The sequence below is a fragment of the Aotus nancymaae genome, unplaced genomic scaffold, assembly GCF_030222135.1.
Source record: "Aotus nancymaae isolate 86718 unplaced genomic scaffold, 86718_ANA_hifiasm-v0.15.2.pri h1tg000032l_0, whole genome shotgun sequence".
Lineage (NCBI taxonomy): Eukaryota > Metazoa > Chordata > Mammalia > Primates > Aotidae > Aotus > Aotus nancymaae.
Window position 1 is genome coordinate 7,224,465 of NW_026988445.1, and position 21,812 is coordinate 7,246,276.

The 21,812-nt window shown below is 33.1% G+C and overlaps 1 long non-coding RNA gene across 1 annotated transcript in view; it reads right to left on the reverse strand.

Annotated features, from left to right (window-relative positions):
- The window catches only part of LOC135277471 (uncharacterized), a 433,990-nt gene that overhangs the window by 256,652 nt on the left and 155,526 nt on the right, over positions 1 to 21,812 (reverse strand). Inside the window, exon 2 of the long non-coding RNA XR_010345074.1 lies at positions 827 to 909. This is a non-coding gene — a long non-coding RNA (uncharacterized LOC135277471). The remainder of the gene's footprint in view (positions 1 to 826; positions 910 to 21,812) is intronic.

The following is a 21,812-nucleotide window of genomic DNA, read 5'->3' on the forward strand; positions in this document are numbered from 1 at the left end:
CAGGAATCCCTAGTTATTCATGTTGGGCTGTTTCCAACTTTATATATTGTAACTATGAATCTTTTGTGTGCCTGTAATTATTTCTTTGTTATATATTTCTAGAAATGCTTGTATTTTATCAAACAGTGCGAACATTTTTTAAGCTTTTGGACAAATATACCAAATTAGCTTCCAAAAGGTTTACACAATTTATATCACACACCACAATTGAACAGCATGACTATTTCAACAGTCCCTGACAAACAGTATCCTCCTGTCTCCTTCCATTCAGACAGTAAAATCAATCCTTGACTAAGCTACCAAAATAAGAGCACACAGGTTTAATTCAGATACGTAACCAAAAATAGGCTCTTGTTTTCAGCCTCAGCACATTTATATTTAGTGTAAGAAATTTAAATATACTCTTAATCATTGTTTCTAAACAGTATATCTAAAAACTTTATAGATAGTCCTTATATACAAAGATTTCATTTATGAACAGTGCAACTAAAATAATAATAATAAGAAGAAGAAGAAAACAAAATGTCATGGGCAAAATTAAGTCATTCTCATATTTTGGGAAAACTAGAAACCTGGCTGCCTTATTCAAGCAATGATTCATTAATACTAATTGGTGCTTTTTTTTTTCCATGCAAGAGAGAAAACTGTTCTAGATCCTAATCATTCCTCATTACAGTAACAGCAGGCTGTATGTAATCTGCTCCTCAACTTTTCAGTTACAGAATCAGCTGACTTGTAATTAAAAGACATTTAGGTCTTAGAGGGAAAGAAAAACAAATCCTAATGACAAACAGATAGCAGCAATTCCCAACCCTGCTTCCCTTACCTTGGTCTTTCCACTTCTGCAATCCTGCTGTCAACTTCACTCAATTCTGATCAGGGAAATGGAAAAACTGTTCCTTCTCCACTCTAAAATTAAAGAATATGAATAAGCATGTGACATTCACAATTACACAAATATCTGAATATGCTAGGCTGGAATTACAGTTTTCTGTTTATATTTAATATTAACTGTGTCTTTGAATATAAAATTAATACATATTTATCTGAGAATTTTGAAAAATACAAAATAAGAAGAAGTAAAAAACCTTGCTGCAGAGAGGTATACACTATTAATAGTATACTGTTTTCTTTCACTCCTTTTTCTATATTTACATGCTTTTGTATTAAACATACACATACAATTTCAATGGTTAGAAAATTGAGGCAAGACTGTGAGTTGAAAAGCATTCAGGTTCTACAATTGGACTGCATGGGGAAAAATTCTGATTCTGTCTCTTTACATGTGTGTTTTTGAGCCAGTCACTTAACCTCTCTGAGCTTCAGTTTCCTTATCTGTAAAATGGTAATAAAAATAGCACATATCACATGAGGATATTTTAGAGAATAAATAAGACAAGTATCTGTCATGTAATAGTCAGCAAATGTTAGCTACAGTAAAGCTTTTTAACCTGATTTTTTTTTCCAGTTGAACACATACCACTGTCATTGCCTCTGTAGCTAAAAAATGCTAAGAACATCACTTTAAATAGGTCTATAATATCCTATTACATGAGTGTTCTTCTGTGTTGAAAATTTCCCTTATTGGCCATTTTAGATAGTTTTCATTTTTTTCACCTCTGTAAATAGTATTGTTATGAACCTCCACTGATTATTATCTCTGATTATAAGGAGACTTACTAGATTTTGAAATACTAAGTCAAAAGGATTAAAATTTTAAAGCTCCTTGAAACATATTTCTCAAGTGACTTTCAAAAGTAAGTTCTCTTTTTCTCCAGCAAGCTGTACAGTCTCTGGTTTAGCACACTTAACAATGCTGGTGACAATCATATGTAAACCTTTTTGATTGATTGAATATGTGAAAATGCATTTTACTGCTCATTCAATTAGAAATTATTTTATTATTAAAGAAGCTAGACATGTTAAATCACTTCAGAATGCATTTCTTTCACTTATTTTTGTGAATTGTGCAGTCATTCAAGTTCCTTGTTCATTTTTCTGTTGTAGTATTATTTTATCTTATTGATTTTTTTAGTGACATTTATTTAGCAAGCATATTTCTAATTTTGAATTAAATATTACATTTTTTTTAGTGTTTTTTGTCTTTAAACTTTGATTTTGGTCTTTTTGAGGTAGTGAGTTTTTGATTTTCAGGTAGTAAAAACTATTATTTCTTTCTTTCCTTTGTGGTTTCTTCTTGTTTTCCATGCTTCAATGGCCTTTTTCGTCAAACTTATTTTTAACTACCTATCAGAAACAACCAACACCATTCATCAGTGTCATGAAGAGTTGTATCTCATGCAACAAATATAACAGCAAGAAATTCTCATTTTTATACAAATAAGAAAGTATACATTTTCATAGTAGTTCATATTTGTCAAGACAGATCCAGTTTTCTTTCATCTTGCTAGTATCTTCATGATAGTTACTAGTTATGGTGGCCAATTAGAGTAAACTATGTCAACTTCCAAATACGAATTTCTTTGTAGAATTTCTCCTTTGAGAATTTTTATAATAAAGAGAGACCCAATTTGTTTTTCTAATAATATTAGGGATGAAGTTGATAATGGTGTGTCTAAGAATAGTTCTTGAATAAAAGAATGGCCTAGATTAAAAACAAAAGTGCACTTGTTAGCTCCAATAGATTTATCATAACTTTATGGAATGAGACACTGTAAATAATGTTGAGGCTCAGCAAGAGCTCAATGGTGAAAATAGCTGTGACTGACTTGTCAAGGTTGTCCTGGGAATGTGAAGTAAGGGGGTGGCATGTGTGTCCAGTGTTCATCTGCTTACTGTTTCCTTTTAGAATCTATTCTATTTCTATGCTTTCATAAAGAAAAGTTGTTTTTGTTTTGTTTTGTTTTATAATGAACTAAGGCTTTTAAAAATCCTAGACAAAAACAAACAAAAAGTTCCCATGAGCTATAGTCTTCTCTAGCCAGCATTGGGGTACTCAATATGTGGGTTTTTTTTTTTTTGAGACTAATACACTTTTCTAAGCCTCCTTCTGGATTATTTTCATGCTTTATTAAAACAGGGACACCCTTACTTGAAGTATTAACTTCTCTGTCAAAATGACAAATGTGGTTTCTCAAATGAATTTTAGTAGCTGTTTAGTGGATTGTTAGATTACAGATCATATGTCACAATGATGCTATATGAGTCAAGGGCACACTTAAAAAAAAACAATTATAAACACATACCTGGGTGAAGGAGTCAGAAAGGAATAGACTAGTGTTGGAAAATGAAATCAAGTATGATACCCATCTTTATAATATCTCCTTCAAGTAATGGTCTCACCCAGGCTTGAACATCACCAGATACTATGAGCTCTCATGCTATAAGAACTTGCATTTCTTAAACACCTGCCTTTACACAGCAACTCTGAAAAGGGGATTTTTTTTTTCCTATTTAAAGATGGGAAAATCAGCTCAGTGTAGTTAAATGGCTGAACCAGTATTTGAAATCAGGTATGTACATGTACAACTTTTAAAAATGATAATGTAACTCCCAGGGTTATCACGAATGTAAACCCCCAAATTTATGAAATAATAAATTTCTTCATTATTTGCTTAAGAGCCTTGTTTAATAAGTCAAAAATTATTTTACTGATTTGAAGAAACTGAAAGATAATTATGCTTCATAAAAAATAGTATTTTTAAATTTTCAAACAGCTCAGGAACTGTTTCTGCTTTACCCTCCAATATACTCATTTGACCTGTTAATACTGTTGCAAAATCAAAGTCTTAGCTTGATTTAATGACTAGCCAAGACTATCGGAGTTGCTATATTGATTGCCTATGTAAAATCTGCTAAAAGATTTGGAAGCATTCTGAGCTTTTAAATAAGTGAAGCATCTCTATGTTGCCTCAATCTTACTCATTTATTGAATTAGCATGAAAAATTCTATGAAGATATGGAACAATTTAGTTCCTTAATGTTTCCTCACAAACTAGAATTTAAACACTTCTCATTTCACGTTAGCTGATAGGTGCATTCTACAATATGCCCACATGGTTTGTATGTGTATTCTATACTTTCTGAAAAACTATAGTTTGGCCCACAGCTAGATACTAGCAAAAGGAAATTGAGCAGTAAGGCTTGTAATTATCAGTTTGCTCATGAAACTGCCTTTTTGTAGTTAGCAAATGAAGATTTCCTAACAATCTTCATTTGTGATTTAGAGCAACATTTGCCAAGTTTAGAACCTACTCAAACTTTGTTGATTTCAAGTTCTGACCCAAACTTTAGTCATTGGTTTTGTTGGCAAAACAGGACTTTCTGTTTCTTAGAAAATAAGTAATAAAAATCTTCTTGGACATTTAAATTGCTTTACAAACCATTTTGATGAGTTAAGTATAAATGAAAAAGAAGCATAAGGCTTACATTTCCTTTAAACACACAAGAGATTGTAAATAAAGGGAAAATGTGCAGGGAAACACGTTTGGGAATATGCTGAAACTCTGAAAAATACTTAGGGACATTTGATGAGCCCAAGTGCAGCTGGATCTTGCTCAGCCATGATTCTTTTTTTTTTTTTTTAAGGTAATGGATTATAAATAAAAACATATATTAATAATTCACATAAGGGATTATAGCAATGGAAGAGAAAAATCCCTCTCCATTACTCATCCAGATGGAAAAATTCTATAACAGGTTTGAAAAAATAAAACATGAGAAAACTGAAAAGTTTTATCTCTCACATAACACAGTTGCTTTTCCTGCAAAACACAACAGAATTACAAAATCCAGATGATTAAAAATGTGGAGGATTAACTGAATATCACGTATGGCTATCAAACTGAATTCTTTTTATTCTCAAACTGTCTGATCTGAAAACTAGAACTTTTCACACTGGGATACATGGGAGATCATATTATACATGCACATATAATCTCCCGTGTGTATACACACACACACACACGTATATATACACACATATTTATATACACACACATACACACACACACACAGAGGGAGAGAAAGAGAGAAAATCTATAATGTAGATTTTAAAACGTTTAAAGAAAATACAATTAAAAATGCTTAAAATGTCTGCTGGGTGCAGTGGCATGCCTGTAGTCCCAGCTACTCAGGAGGCTGAGGCTGGAAGATTGCTTGAGCATAGGAGTTGGAGTCCAGCCTGGGCAACATATTGATACCCCTGTCTCTAAAATAATTTTAAAAAATAAAATAAAATAAAATAGAACTTAAAAAACCCTCTTAATCTGTACTTGTGTAATAAGAAAGCAGTAAGAAAATCTGATATTTGGACCTATCCCAAATGCCTTCTTACTTTAATCAGTGCAATATTCATGCTTTCAAATAACTGTAGACTTGATAAGTAACAATGAAAACTTTGATGAATATCCTCATATCGGTAATTCTTAAATCTGGATTTCAAGTCCTTGGATTGCAGTAACGTGCTTTGGGAAGCTCTTAAAGGGTATTCAATGAATTAACATACCCAAATATCATGTATATGGAGCAAGTTCAAATTTCCTCCCTGAAATAAACCACAGCTTAGTTGACACTAATATAGCTCATTCACTCTTGCATTCACTCATTTAATATATAATTATTTGCACCCACTACTGGTACTAGTCACAATATTAGCTAGGCACTAAAAAAAAAATACACAGTATGATCCCTGTGGTATAATAAAAATATATATATTTGGTCTTTGTTTCAAGTTCTTGGCAGAGAGCTTCTAAACCACTTGGAAATTTCTGAGTGATAAAAGTGTCTTCTATTATTCATAATGAGCCTGTTTGGTCCATACCTGAGCTTAGGCTAACAGGCTGACTCATGGTGGGGTTAGACAGTTTCCAGGGGGAAGCTGGCCACTCCAGAAATAATGTCAAGCACTGGAATGGAGCGTTGGAACTTTCAGCACCACTTCCTGGCCTCCAGAAAAGAGAAGGGGGCTAGTGATTGATCTCAATCACATGCCCAATGATGTAGCAAATTGTGCCTATGTAATAAACATCCAGATAAAGCTCCAAAACAACAAAGTTCAGGAAACTTCTGGGTTGTTGAAAACATTGATGTTCTAGGAAGGTGGTATGCTTCCAGAAAACATGGAAGCTGTGTATCCTCTACTTCCTCAACAAATACCTTGCCCTATCTGCATCTTTGATTTAGCTATATGATACAGTGCTTTCAGTGACTTCTGTGAGTTCTGTGATTCTAGAAAATCATCAAAACCAAAGGTGGGTCATGGGATCCTTTAAATATGGTCAGAATTACAAGTAGCCTAAAGGCCCAGGACTTGTAGCCAGTATTTGAAATCAGGATAGTCTTACGGTGGACTGAGACCCTTAACCTGTGGGATCTGTGCTGACTCCAGGTAGTTGGTGTTAAAATTGAATTGAACTGTTGGATACTCAGCCTGTATGACAGAATAGCTGCTGAACATACCCTTAAGAGCTTCCAGCCCAGTAAAGAAGACAGTCACATTCCTTGAGGAAGAAAAACCTATAAACCAGTCACACATGTGAATATCAATTTGAAAATCTTAAATAAAATATTAGCAAGCATCAAAAATCCCACATTCTATTAAAGAAGGGTTCACTACAGGAAAGCAAAGGTGATTGGAACTAAGGAAATTCATTAATGTAATCTATTAAATTAGCAGAGACAAGGATAAAGATCATATGACATATTTGTAAATGTGAACAGGCATTTAACAAAAATTCAATATACACTCATATTAAAATATTCAATCATATATATTAATGCAATTTATAGTTATATATCAGTGTAAAATATGAGTTTAACATGAATATCCATTAATGTTAAAAGGTCATTCAGTTCAATTATATATCATTTTTTTAACATGCTGAGTTAATTTGTGTATATACATATTTTATATAGGTATGCACGTATATATATATGTGCACAATTAATATATATCAATACCAAAGAAAACTACCAGTCATGGAAAAAGGTACAAAATTTCAACATTTAATGAGGATAAACATCAATAAATCAAACAGATCCAGAAAAATTTTTTGTTAAATTTGTAAATTAACTTAGGAAGAATTTTCATCTTTATGATGTTGATTATTACCATGCAAGAACATATTTAACCTTTCTATTTCTTCAAGTCTACTTTGTGTCATTGTGTGTCATATGTATGTGTATGTATTTATGCATTTTTCAACCACAAAGCCAACATCTTATTTAATATACAGACACTAGAATTTTTTCCAAGTCAAAGAAAATAAGGATGTTCAATATATTTACTTTTATTCAATATTGTATAGATGTAATAGCCAATGCAAATAGCCAAAAGAAAGTAGTTAAAGACATGAGTTAGAAAGAAAGAGATAAAATTATTTCTACTTGCAGATGACTTGATGGTATATATAGAAAAACCTGAAAGTATCGATTCAGTAACTAACATAAGCAAAATAATCTAGTAAAATAAGGAATTATAAAATTATAAAAATTCATATATTAAAACCAAGAAAGAAGATATAATGGAAGAAATGCTCCATTTGCAATAATAATAATTTCAAAAATGAGATAATTAAGCATAAATTTAACAAGAAACATCCAAAATTTACATAACTAAGAAATTATAACACATTCTGAATGACACAAAGTAGACTTGAAGAAATAGAAAGATTGTATGTTCTTGATGGTTATACATAACATCATAAGGATGAAAATTCTTTTCTTTCTTTTCTGAGATGGAGTTTTGCTCTTGTCACCCAGGCTGGAGTGCAATGGCATGATCTCGGCTCACCCCAAACTCTGCCTCCCAGGTTCAAGCGATTCTCTTGCCTCAGCCTTCCAAGTAGCTGGGATTACAGGAATATGCCACCATGCCCAGCTAATTTTGTATTTTTAGTGGAAATGGGGTTTCTCCATGTTGGTCAGGCTGGTCTTCCTAATTTACAAATTTAATGAAATATTTTTCTCAGTATCAGTTTGATTTATTGATGTTTATCTTCATTAAATGTTGTGATTTTGTGCCTTTTTCCATGACTGGTAGTTTTTTTGTATTGATATATATTAGGTGTGCATATTTTGGGGGAAACACGTAATTTTTTATACTTGTATATGATGTGTAATTATCAAATTAGGGTAATTGGGATATTATTGCCTCAAATGTTTACTTTAGTTTTGGGAACACTACAAATCTTCTCTTCTAGCTATTTTGAAATATAATAAATTGTTTTTAACACAATCTTAAATATGCCTTTGGGCTTATTTTTCCCCTATGGGGCTAGACAAATAAACTATAAAGTTCATTAGAGAGAATAAAAAAGGAAGAATAACTAGGAAATCCCAGAAAAAGAAAATCAAGAAATGAAGAATAACTTAAACAGATATTAAAACGTATCACCAAGCTTTTATAGTTAGTGCAGGATCAGTACATAAATACAAAGACCATTGTAACAGAAAAAACAATATGTTGATTTACTTATGCATACAAGATTCATATACAAGAAAGGCATTATTGCAAACCACTGATGACAAGGTGTATTATTTTATATACATATACCATATGTAACTGGATAGAAAATGAAAAAGAAAATTAGATTCTTTTTTAAAAGATGGAAAGTACATTTTATTTGTAGTGAACAATAATTTTAATTGAGTTGAATTATATTACTGTTGACTTTAGAAACTATAAAGGCTTTACATATTTCTCAGATGCAGAAGACAATCTGTAAGATGATTACTATGTGGAGAAAAAAAAGGATAAAAGAAACCAAAATTGGAAATGGTGCATGTTAAAGGAAAACAGAAGTGGGCATATTCCCATTATTTTTGAAATTAGAACAAGAAAAAATAATTTCAGTTTGTTTAGCATAAGAGCATTTGCATTGCAGGCTTTTTTGATGTGTAAGAAAATGCTTGCAAAGTTCTAGCATTGTGCTCAATAAAAGTAATACTATTGTTGGATTTCATATCCCCTTAAAACACCAACATGATATGTATATATAACTAGTGACAGATTAATATAATATATATTTAAATTTTTATGTTTAAAAATCAATTTACTCAGGATGCTGAGATCCTCTTATAATTTATCTTCATTTTTAAATTAACTTTTTATTTTATAATGGATTAGAATTTACAGAAACATTGTGAAGATAAGACAGAGAGTTCAATGTACTCCACCCGCCATTCACCTAATAACATCTTATGTTAGAATGGTAGATTTGTTACAATTAATAAACCAATATTAATACATTTTTATTAAAGAAAGTCCATACTTCATTCAGCTTTCTTTAATTTTTACTTAGTATTATTCTTTCTTTTCCAGTATCACATACAGGATGTCACATTACATTGACTTATCATGTCTCCATAGGCCTTTAGAGTAATTCAGACTTTCCTTGTTTTTGATGACATTGAAAGCTTTGAGAAAGCATTTGAAGAATGTCCCTCAATCAAGATTTAAATTGTTTTTTTCATGCTTTGACTGAGGCTATGTGATTTGTCAGAAACTATTAAAAAGCTAAAGCATCTCTTTTCATTATATCATATAAAGTGTATATACTATTAATGTGAATTATCACTGTTGATGTTAATTTTGACCACCTGGCTGATGTAAAGTTTGTGAGGTTTTTCCACTGCAAAGTTAATATTTTTTCCCCTTTCCATACTAGACTATTTAGAAGAAAGTCTCTATATGCAGCCCACACTGTAGGAGTGGGGAGTTAAGCTCCACCTCCTTGAGGTCAGAGTAACTGCTTTATATAAATTATTTGGACTTATTCTGCATGGCAGATTTATTTAATCTCCCCAGTTCTTTATTCTTTCAATTATTTATTTATATTAGTAGCAACTCATAGATACTTATCTTATACTTCGGGTTATAATTCAATACTCTTTATTTCATTGCTTCAATTGTTCCAGCTCTGGCCATTGGAGCTCTTTCAGTTGGCTTCTGTGGTTCATTGACATATACCCATCATTGTGGGATTTTCTTTTGTTTAGCACTTTTTTGCTTTCTGGTACTACAAAATGCTCCATGTTTACCTTTCATATTTTCTGCCCAGTCCTATGAATAACCAATGTCAATGAATCAACAATGTAAATAGTCATTTCATCAAGGAACTCTGGTTCCCGTTTTACTGGAAATTGCTATTAAAAAATAAGATCTGGGTACTAGGTGGTATGCTTATTTCTACTGGGGTGTCATTGCTTTGAAGTCCTCTTAGCTGAAAAAGTAAGAGAAATATGTGTGTATACCAACCCATACATATATATATATATATATATATTTTTTTTTTTTTTTTTTTTTTTTTTTTTTTTTCTTAAGACAGAGTCTTGCTCTGTTGCTAGGCTGGAGTGCAGTGGCATGATGTTGACTCACTGCAACCTCCACCTCCTGGGTTCAAGTGATTATCTCCTGCCTCAGCCTCCCGAGTAGCTGGCACTACAGGTGCGTGCCACCATGTCCAGCTAATTTTTGTATTTTTAGTAGAGACAAGGTTTCACCAGGGTGATCTCGATCTCTTGACTTTGTGATCTGCCCACCTCGGCCTCCCAGAGTGTGGAATTACAGGCGTGAGCAACAGTGCCTGGCCCCATATATATTTCTATGTGTACCTGTAATTAGCTAATCATGAGTTCATACTGATATCTCCAATTGTAACCCATTAGCACAGGGATGATTATATCCTCATCCTCTTGGTTATTTGTAAGGTTGTACTCCAATAGCAAGAAGGCTGGCTCCTACTCTCTTCTATCCATTTACTTAATTGTTCAATTACAATGCATATGTATAAAAGTATTAGAACTCTTCATTTGTATTTCCCTAGAAAACCACTTCATCAAATAGAGTACAGTGCTTTATGTAGAGTTTCTTTAGCCCTTATTCTCATACACTACTTAGTTTCAAAATTACTTAGGTTAGCACCTTTTTGCTTACCCGCTTCAGTAAGTTTGTTTCATACATTTATAATAGAGTTGGATTGCTTTGTCATATTCTGCATTTCATTCTGGTACCCTCCAACCTATGAAATGATTCTTTAAAAGTTTGCACACATTAAGTCAATTCGGGTTTTGACAAGTGCATATTGTCATTTATTCACCATTACAGTATTACACAGAAGAGTTTCACTACCCTCAAAAATCTCCTATACCTCACCCATGTTTTTTGTCTATCATTAGTTTTGAAAAGCTGTCATCCATTTTTACTTCACATATGTACTCTGCTCCTTCTCTCCTGTTTCAACTATATATATGTTATACTATACATATGTTATACTTTTTTTAATTCCTTCACAATTTTTGGATGTCCTGTTCTGTTTTTTTTTTCTTTTTTTCTTCACTTTCACATTTAGGAAGTGTTTATTAACATTAATATATCTTCTAACTTATTAAGTCTTTCTTTGCCCATGTGCAGTCACCTAGAATTTTCTTTTTGCTGTATTTCCTACAAAAATAACAGGTGTATTTTGAGCTTCCAGAATCTGTGATTTGGTTTCATCTTTGGGGAACATTCTCAGTCATTGTTGTTTTAAATATTTCTTCTGTTTCTTTCTCTCTTTCTTCTTATTCTGGTATTCCCATTATGCATAAGTTACACCTTTTATAGTTCTCTCACAGTTTTTTTGTCTTTTTTTCTCTTTGCTTTTCAGTTTGTAAGTTCCAACTGATATATCCTCAGAGATCTTTTCCTTAGCCATATCCAGAAATGTGGGCCCATCAAAGGCATGCTTAATTTCTGAAATGTTTTCTCATCTCTAGCATTTCTTTTTGGTTCTTCATTAGAATTTTTATCTCTCTTCTCATATTGTCCATCTGTTCATGCGTGTTGTCTATTTATCCTTTAGAGTTCTTAGCATGTAAATCATAGTTGCTTTAGATTCCTGATATGATAATTTCAACATTCCTACCATATTTGTTTCTGGTTATTTCTCTATCTCTTCACACTGGGCTTTTCCTCCTTTTCCTGTGCCTTTTAATATATTTAAAGCTGGGCATAATGTACTGGGTATAAAGAACTGTGCTAAATAGGTCTTTAGCAACGTGTGGTAAGTTTTGGGGAGAATTTGGTTATTCTATAGTCCTATGACTAAGTTTCAGTGTATTGGTGAGCCTGTACCCCTGGACTGTGAACTTCACCAGGGCTTCAATTTATTTACCTCACCTGAGGTGGAACAGGATGACTAGAGTGGGCTGGAGTTGGGTACTTCCCTTCCCTCAGGTCAGTTAGGCTCTGAAAACACCCTAGCAGGTTAGGCTTTGGTAAAATAGTTTCTCTTAAAGACAGGCCTTGTGAAAAACAGAGTGATCTGAAGTCTTTCAAGTTGGACACATTCTCCTTCCCTCTGCCTGTGGTATGAGGGGATTTTCCCCCAAAACATTCATTGCAAGAATCTGATCAAGCTTGCAGAAGTAAAACTCATAAGAGTGTGAAGGCACCCCTATGACTGGGTCCCTTGAAGTTTTTAACTCAAACTTGTCCACACTCAGCCTACAGAAATTCATCATTTACCATGTGGGAGCTCTTAACTCTGGCCCTGGTCCATGGAGATTTCTGCTTATGGGTTTCTGCTGTAGTACCTTGTGACTCTACATTCACCACGCTCCCATTCTGGCGGCAGTGGTTTGCCCTGTGACCTTGCTTCTCTGAGGGATCTACGAAGAGTTGATTTTGTTTTGCAGTTTGTTCAGCTTTTTACTTACTAGAACAAAGTGATGACTTTCAAGTTCCTTACATGCATGACTGGAAACCAAAAATCCTAATCTATTTTATGTCACCCTCTTTTCTTTTTATCTTATTCTGTTGTCTTCAGCCTCCGTTAATTGATAACGCAGATCATTACCCTTAAAGTAAGTTTATTTGTTTCCTAGTAAAGATTTTTCAGACTAGTTCTTTTAAGGAGTGACATTCATTTTCTACATTTTGCACCATTTTCCATTTTGAGTCAATTTGTTTTTCTTCTTACTTACCTAAAAGTAAAGAGAGACCCCTCTAGATTCAATGCTTATCAACACCCAATGTGGGGTTGACCTTGGCTTCATTCTCTGTGTAATCTGATACTAGCCCTCTTCTCCTCTGTAGATTTGGTATATGTGAGCAACATAGAACACACTTGCTTGATTGAACCAATTTTCGACTTGTGCAATTTTTCTAGACTAAGCCTCCTCCTGCACTCACTGTCTACTTCTTAAAAACAGAATTACTAACATTTATTGATACTTGAATTTTTGCTGTCTTACATAGTATTTTATTTGTGAAATTTTTCCCATTTCTACCATAATCTTCAGATTGTCATGTGCTCAAATTCATGTCTTTCCAATTGTTCTCTGACAGGTAAATACTGAAACAGGGGAGGTAGGGAAAAGATATTCTAGTTGGCTGAAAAAATACTCTTTATTAAGAGAAATTGCTGTCCATTTTTCTGTTTGGTACAGACCTTAAAGCCTCTGTAGAAAAATACAAATTGAAAAAACAGAATATTATTCCAGGGACACAGAAGAGAATACAGGTGAGCATTATTTATTAGAACACAGAGGAATTTTTTTTTAATTCACCATCATCAGTGAAATTCAAGAAGACATCTTGAAAGAGGAAAAGAAACTTCAACAAGAAAAAAATGAAATGCCAGCCAGAATATGTTTGGAGAATGAAAATGGTCCCCTCCAAAAGGACCTTTCATGATGTCAATTAAAACTGTTGCTAGCAAAAGAGCATGAAAGATGTCTTCTGGCAAGCAGACATTTCTCTTAGATCCTAGAAATAGACTGATGGTCAGTCCAAGTGTTTGATGTTGAGGAATTTTTATATTTTTCACTGTCTGCATACTAATTTTAGTGGGAAATAAGGAGAGGCTAAGTTAGAAACTGCTGGCCAGTTGACTTTGTGTCCATAAACTGTCTCTTTTAGTTCTAAACAGTATCTTCAGGCAAAAGCAAATGCTTTGCCAGTGAGAAACATGGATAAGACTCCAAAAGTTGCAAGGTTAGTGGCATGTGGCCTCTGGCTTCTTTCTTGACACTGTTGCTGTCTACTGATGCCAGATCAGGGTACTGACTCTGCAAATTCTCACAACTTGGATAATTACAAATTGATGTCTTTTCCTTTTTGGATTAGTGGAAAGAGCCATGAGGAGGAGGAACTTTGGGTCAACTACTTTGGGTCTTCATTATTGCATCTATGAAATTAGAATAACACAAACTTTGCCATACCTATTGTCAAGGGTATTATGAGCACAAACTAAGATATAATGATTTGGAAATTAAAAAAGAAAAGTTAAGAACAGATTATCTTTTTCTGGAGCCCAGAAAGTAGTGTTAAAATTGATTCTAAGGAGATGATTGACCTATGATATCATAGTCATAGATTGAGCAATTTGGTAAACAATTGCACCTCAAGAAAAGACGGGATGTCAGGGAACATTCTCTTTCTCATAAATCTAAGTAATTCAAATATTAAAATTCTGATCACTGAATGAACAAAATACATGTTGATTCAATTGTATTCTTTCATCACTGAGAAAAAAAATAAACCCAGATGAAATTGTTTTGTTTAAAAAAAAAGTCATCTGGGTCCGGGCGCAGTGGCTCACGCCTGTAATCACAACACTTTGGGAGGCTGAGGTGGGCAGATCACAAGGTCAAGGGATCTAGAGCCACTGCACTCCAGCCTGGTGACAGAGCAAGACTCCATCCCAAAAAAAAAAAAAAAAAAAAAAGGTCCTCTGAAATTGATTGTATTTTCCTATCACTTAAATAGGTGCTAATTTTTAGGATCTGGATGTGTTTTGAATTTAATTATTGTAGAACATACTATGAGAAAAGAATGAAACGCAAGATTATTAGACCACAGCACACAGCTTAAAAATTCACATATTATAAAATTGTCTTGGACTGAGAACAGCTGCCAATATCAGTAAAAATGATATCTGATGTCTCAGAATAAGGTTTAATATTCTCACACCTGTGATTTTATATTTGTCAAATTGCATAAAACTGGCTGTTTTGGTTTATTTTCATATTAAATTTATTATAATTATTTTCATGCTTTGATTTAAAAATTTTTTAAGTATGAGTATAGAATTAACATTAGACGTATCACCTATTATCATAATAAAAATCAAAGTTTCTGGCGTCTATTTCCAGTGTAATTTGTTTATTCATTATTTGCTCAATAATCAAGCTAAATTTTCAGGCAAGAAGATATTTCCAATTTAAAATTTCAAGGCTAAAAGAAGAGTTTTTTTTCAAGGTAACATCATTTACTGGCAAAATTATGACTAAGTTTTCTTATTGCGATTAATTCTTCAGTCCTTTACACATTTTCAATCACCACAAGTTAAATATTCAACCGTATAACTATATTATTTGTCTTTCTTTTTTCCCTCCTGATTTTCTCCTTTAGAATCTTGTCATAACATATATATATTTATATATATATATAAAAAATCATATATATATATGATTACATATCATAGTTTTCTCCTGAATGAGATTTTTCAATATTTCTAATTTCTTTATTTGGTTTTCTGTGACATATTATGTTTTATCTGGTTTTAGCTGTTTTTTCCTGTATACAAAGAATATTCTTTCATAATCTGCATTTTAGATTTTATTTGTGTTTGGGGTGTGTGTGTGTGTCTGTGTCTGTGTATAAAACAATCCTAGTACAAAAAAGGAAAAGAAATGTAATATTAAAGTACAGGTTATGAAGGCTCAATTTAGAAATATGTACAGAGAAGTTAATCATTAATCAGGAGAAATATTAATCAAAAGAGATGCAACGACCTTCTTTTTTTTTTTTTTAAAAAAGTCTGTAAGCAGGTCCTTGTGTTTTTAAAACTACAGCATCCACAACATGAGAGTGAGGGTGAAGATTAAAGAAATCAGGATAATGATGTAAACAAAATCATAACACCAAAGTTCAGAACATCAGAGACCTGCACAGAAGCAAATATCCTGTATTAACAATGAAGCTATCTAGAGTCTATCTTTTTTCCTGGATAAGTAAAATTATTACAATAATATATATCTCAATGAGACACAACATAAATATTAAGTACTGAGTGGAAAACCTGAAGAAATATAATTAACATGCTTTCTTATTATACATGTATTTATATATAATTATATGATATCATATATATTATATATGTACTACCTACACACACACACACACACACATACACACACACACCCTCCAGCATATATAAAAGGTATGGGGACCTCTAGGGAAATGACTACTGTGGTGTTAATGAAATTCAAGAGCTTACAATATGGGGGTATATTAATAGTGACAATGAACATTCTCTGCTGGACTGATATATCAGGAGGTAATATAAACAACATTTTGAAAAAATCAAAGAAAAAAATACAAACATATGAAGAATCTGATCATCCTCTTACATTTTTGGATATTTTAAGAGTATTTATCCATTATTCATGTGACAACACTACTAGGTGCTTTACAAAAAGAACTAAATAAAGCTTCTATTCTTTGTGCCTAAAATAACAATGACATAGATAACTTACAAAAGGGCAAGAAAACATAAAATTATCTTCAAAATATATGAACAAAAATAACATGGTATACTAAAATGTTCAGTTCTTCTGTGCAATCTCTCTTGGTGCAAAATCTACTCACTGGCTACTTTTAGTAGAAAGGAGTTAAAGCCACCTTGCCTTCAAATAAATCCCTTTCCTGGTGTTTAACTACTCCATTTGCCAGTCCACAAATAGTTATTTTAATGTTTGTGCTCCAATTAGAACAACCCTGATTTTTTTTCCTGTGATGTTATCATGCTAAAGGATATGCAGCGTATCCCCATGGTGAAATGATACAAGACCAAAACAAAACCAGAATTCATTAACAGCCTATAAATTTAATTTTCTTTCCTGCCCTTTACCAAAAGTGATAGCTATAAAATTTAGAAGTTCTCTTATTGAGTAAGATTTTCTTCTAGTCATTGTTTTGCACATAATCCAGAAAAGATTGTTGGTTGCAATTCTTGCGATGTAACTAAAGTATTTCTTTAACCTCCCAAGTTACTATTTTGCGTATGAATAGAAGACTAAGACAGAAGCTGAATTTTCCTATTGGGCTTAATCACATGGAATACAGGGATTCAAAATCTGGCAGGTTTTAGTAAATACTGCATACGCTGAAAGAGTTTAGAGTTTTGGTTCTTCTTATTGTCCCCCACACAATTTCCCCACAGGCTCACATTTAATTAAATTTCCTTATTCAAGTTTATGCTTGCTCCAAACCATAGAATTCCACTAATAATTCACATATTTTGGTAAGAAAATAGAACAAGCATATTTTCCATCAATTATTTTTGTCAACAGGAAAAGATGCAATTGAGTAGTACTTAAGTATTGACTGATCTGAAAATCACTCATTCCTATGAAGCTCTTAGAAACTGAAGCTCTAAGTACTTATTCCCCCCTTTTTTTTTGTCTAAGTCTACACCTTTAAGAGGTTTCAAAATATTTCTGAAGTAAAAGAATGACAGGAAATTAATGTGGGAATTAGTCATTGCAGGCTTTTACTCAGCTCAAGGTGATATGTTTCATTAATGAAGATAAGGCTTGAGCACATGTCTAAAGTTTTGCTTCTGAGCTTAAAGTAACTATGACAATAATTTTCTGTCACCCACCCTCAAAGTTGACTGCTCTTGACTTGACACAATAAAGTTGTCTTGAAAACCTAAAGCAAACAGAGAGAACTTCAGCATAAATAACTTAAGGAATTACCTTTGGAAGTAAAGACTTGTTTTTTATGATAATTTTAAATAAAAGTTCAATAATTGTGCCTGATTTGTAATCTGTCAATGTATATCTGTTTACCTTACTCTATTTATAGACTTTACTAATTTAGAATTTAATAGGCCCTTTATATTTGTGGGGAGAAAAAAAAGGTTGTTTTAATGATTTAGGGTCTTAGAGAATGTTTGTGTATTTAAAGTAGATTCCCATTTAGCAGTGCTACACCTAATACATTAAAAAGCCATATTTTATGTGTTCATTCAACAAATGCCAGACAGTGACTGAACCACAGAACTTTCCTGGAAATGCCCTCTGTAGAGCTTACCTTCTGATAGGGGGATGAGTTCAAACCAGCCAATGGACCAGCCAATTACCAGCAAATAAATTAATTATGTATTTGAAGGAATGTTCCTAGCGAACCTAACAACATTCTAAGGTAAAAAAATAATGAGGAAGAGGAAGAGGACCCACTTGTATTTAGTAATAAGGGGCTGCCTCTCTGGCAAGGTGACTTAAGCAAATGACCTTGCTCATGGTGACTCAGGGAGATAAGAAGCCAGCCATGGAATGAAGTTGAATATGAGCATTTTAGATTGAGAAAAACTGTATGTTTAGACCTTGAGATGAAGAAAAGCTTGAAATATTCGAGGATTTTAAAAAAAACATATGGAAGAGCAGGATGAACTAGGAGTTAAGGAGTTAAAGAATTTGTTAGATAACTAGTCAAAAGGTGTCTTAGGAATATGATGTCTTGAATTCACATTTGACTCACTTTCTTCAACCCAAATGCAAAGCAGTAGTTAATGAAGTAGGAAAAAATGAGAGAAAAAAAGACATAGAGTGGCTCAAAGTATTAACATCTTTATGGAGTTAATGGGTTTAGATAAAACTATATAGATGACAGAATCAATGTATAGAAGTTGGGAGTAATGAGGCTTACTACTTGGATCAAAGAACTGAGTTATGTGCCCTATATCGAGGAAAGTAGACTAAAACAAAAAGTGCTAATGACTGCCTGAGGCTCCAGCTTTTAATAAGCTGCATATCTAAAAGTGTAGAAGGCATGCACAGCCTCTTGCTCAGGAACTGAACAGTGCCCCACTGGCATGGCAATTGAATTTTTAATATATTTTATATCATAAAGTAAGAGTGCTGAGTGTTTTTATATTATCTAGTTTGGACTTACAGCAAAGGAAACTAAGAGAAGGTAACCAAAAAGTTGTTAGAAAGTACACAGAAAGGAATTAAGAGAATATCAAAAGATATCTTTCACAAAAAAAGAAACCTACAAACAAAAATTACAAAATACACGAAGAACTGAACAAAATTTAAAGTTAAAAAGCATTAAAATCAATAATTAAAAGATATTTCACTTCAAATGAAATTGATTTTATAGATGTCTGACAAATAATTTGAGACAAATTGATTAGTATCCTCACAGACAAGAATTAAAGAATAATTTCTATTTTAAAAAGGTAAACATTTATTATACAGCATAGGCAAAATTGAGCAAGAACTTGGAAAAAATAAAAAACAAGAGATGATAAAAATGATAATTTTTAATCATTGAAATAAAAAGAGACAGTTTGGTTTCCAGATTGGAATATAAGGAGCTTGGAAGCTGACACTCCATTCTAACAAGTAAAATTCCAAACAAACTGCAAAATAAATTACTCTTCTTCTAACAGGTATATACACCTCACAGAAATGAGGTCACAGGGTAAACTACTGCCCCCAAAATTGGTGAGACAGACAGGAAGTTACTGAGAATAACAACTGACCAGAGCTGGAACTTTGTAAGAACTAGGACTGAAGTAGGAAAATATAAACTGTAATTGAGAAATAGCTGGAGATCTAGTGAGAACAATTCTAGGAGTTAAAATCTCCAGGAAGACCTCATAACATGGAGGCCAGCACATTTTTGAGAGATTTGTCTCCAGAAGCTCTATCAGGTTTTCATTGTAAATATCAGAGAAAAATTTCATCATGCTTCCAAAAGGGGAAGAGGAAAAGTAACTGTTCTGAGATATGGCAGAGTATTCTGTTCTTTTTAGCAAGGTTTGACTGCAAGATAAATTATTTTATCTGAGCCTACCTATGGCATTTTTATCAGCACCTAACTGACCTGGAGGGAGGAAAATATTCAACTTTAGTCCAGTATAGCCTTCCCTTCATCTGGAGGATGTAAAATACCCAATTCCAGCTTACACCAGCCTTTCATATAAAGGAATAAAACTACCCAACTTCTGTCCCTACTAGCCATCCTATATCACCTAAGGAGTGTGCGGTGGGCTGTGAAAATGAGAAGAACTGCTGAAGTTCTCAGTTTATCAACTCACCAAAAGAATAAGACTTAATCATAAGACTATAAAATGCTCCTCCTACTCCCAAGGCTTACCATCACATTACTAAAAGCCCATTTACCACAGATACCTTTACCCAGTACATTATGCTCAGCTTTCACCAAAAAATTAAAACTATACCCGAGGGAAAATATAATTTGAAGAGACAAATAAAACAACAGAAACAGACATAGCAGAAATGCTGGCATTATCAGATTTGGAATTAAAACAACTATGATTAATATGATAAGGGATCTAACTGATAAAGTAGACAACATGCAAAACCAAATGGGTAATGTAAGCAGAAGGATGAAAAAATAAGAATAACCCAAAAATTGCTATAGATGAAAAACACTATTTCAGAAATAAAGAATGCCTTTTGTAGACTCCTGAGATGACTGGACATAGCTGAGGAAAGAATCTCTGAGAATATGTCAATAGAAACATACAGACTGAAATGCAAAGGAAAAAAGACTGAGGGGAAAAATAACAAAACATCTAAGGACTTTTGTAGTGGGACAACCACAAAATGTGCAACTTATGCATAATGGAAATATGAGAAGAGAAGAAACAGAGAAAGAAACAGAAGAAATGTTTGAGATAATGACTGAGAATTTCCTCCAAAGTAATGTCAGACACCAAACCACAAGTCCAGGATGCTCACAGGACAACAAGGAGGATAAATGCAAAAACAAAACAAAACAAAACAAAACAAAAACCCCACAAACCCACACCTAGGCATATCATTTTTAAACTATATAAAATCAAACATAAAGAAAAAATTTTGAAGGAGGTCGGAGGAAAGAAAAACACCTTACCTATAGAGAAAAAAGATAAGAATTGCATGACTTTCCTAAAACACCATGTAAGCAAGAAGAGAGTGGAGGGAACGATTTACAGTGTTGAGAGAAACCTTACCTATAGAGAAACAAAGATAAGAATTGCATGACTTTCCTAAGAAATGATGTAAATGGCCGGGCGCAGTGGTTCACGCCTGTAATCCCAGCACTTTGGGAGGCCAAGGCAGGTGGATCACGAGGTCAAGAGATCGAGACCATCCTGGTCAACAAGGTGAAACCCCGTCTCTACTAAAAAATACAAAAATTAGCTGGGCATGGTGGTGCGTGCCTGTAGTCCCAGCTACTCGGGAGGCTGAGGTAGGAGAATTGCTTGAACTCAGGAGGCGGAGGTTGCGGTGAGCCGAGATCGCGCCATTGCACTCCAGCCTGGGTAACAAGAGCGAAACTCCGTCTCAAAAAAACAAAACAAACAAAAAAAAAAACGATGTAAACAAGAAGAGTGGAGGGAACTATTTACAGTGTTGAGAGAAAAACTGTCAACTTAGAGCTCTGTAACCTGTAAAATTATTCTTCAAAAGTGAAAGAACTCTTTCTTAGACAAATTCAAATGAGAAAATTTGTTGCCAGTAGACATGCTTTGTAAGAAATGTTAAAAACCAAAGTCTTTAGAGAGAAGGAAAATCGTATAGGTCAGAAACTTGGTCTACGTAAAGAAAGTATTAAAGAACAAATAAGTTAAGGTAAAATAAAACCTTTTTTATTCTTAATTGATCTAACAGATAACAATTTATTCTAAAGAGTCATAGCAACAATGTATTCAATTAGGTATGCTTATGTGTATGTCATATACATATATATGCATGTTTATATATAAATGAAATGAATAATAGCAATAATACAAAAAATGGCACAGGCATTAAATTTATCTGGTTCATATAAAGCACTCACA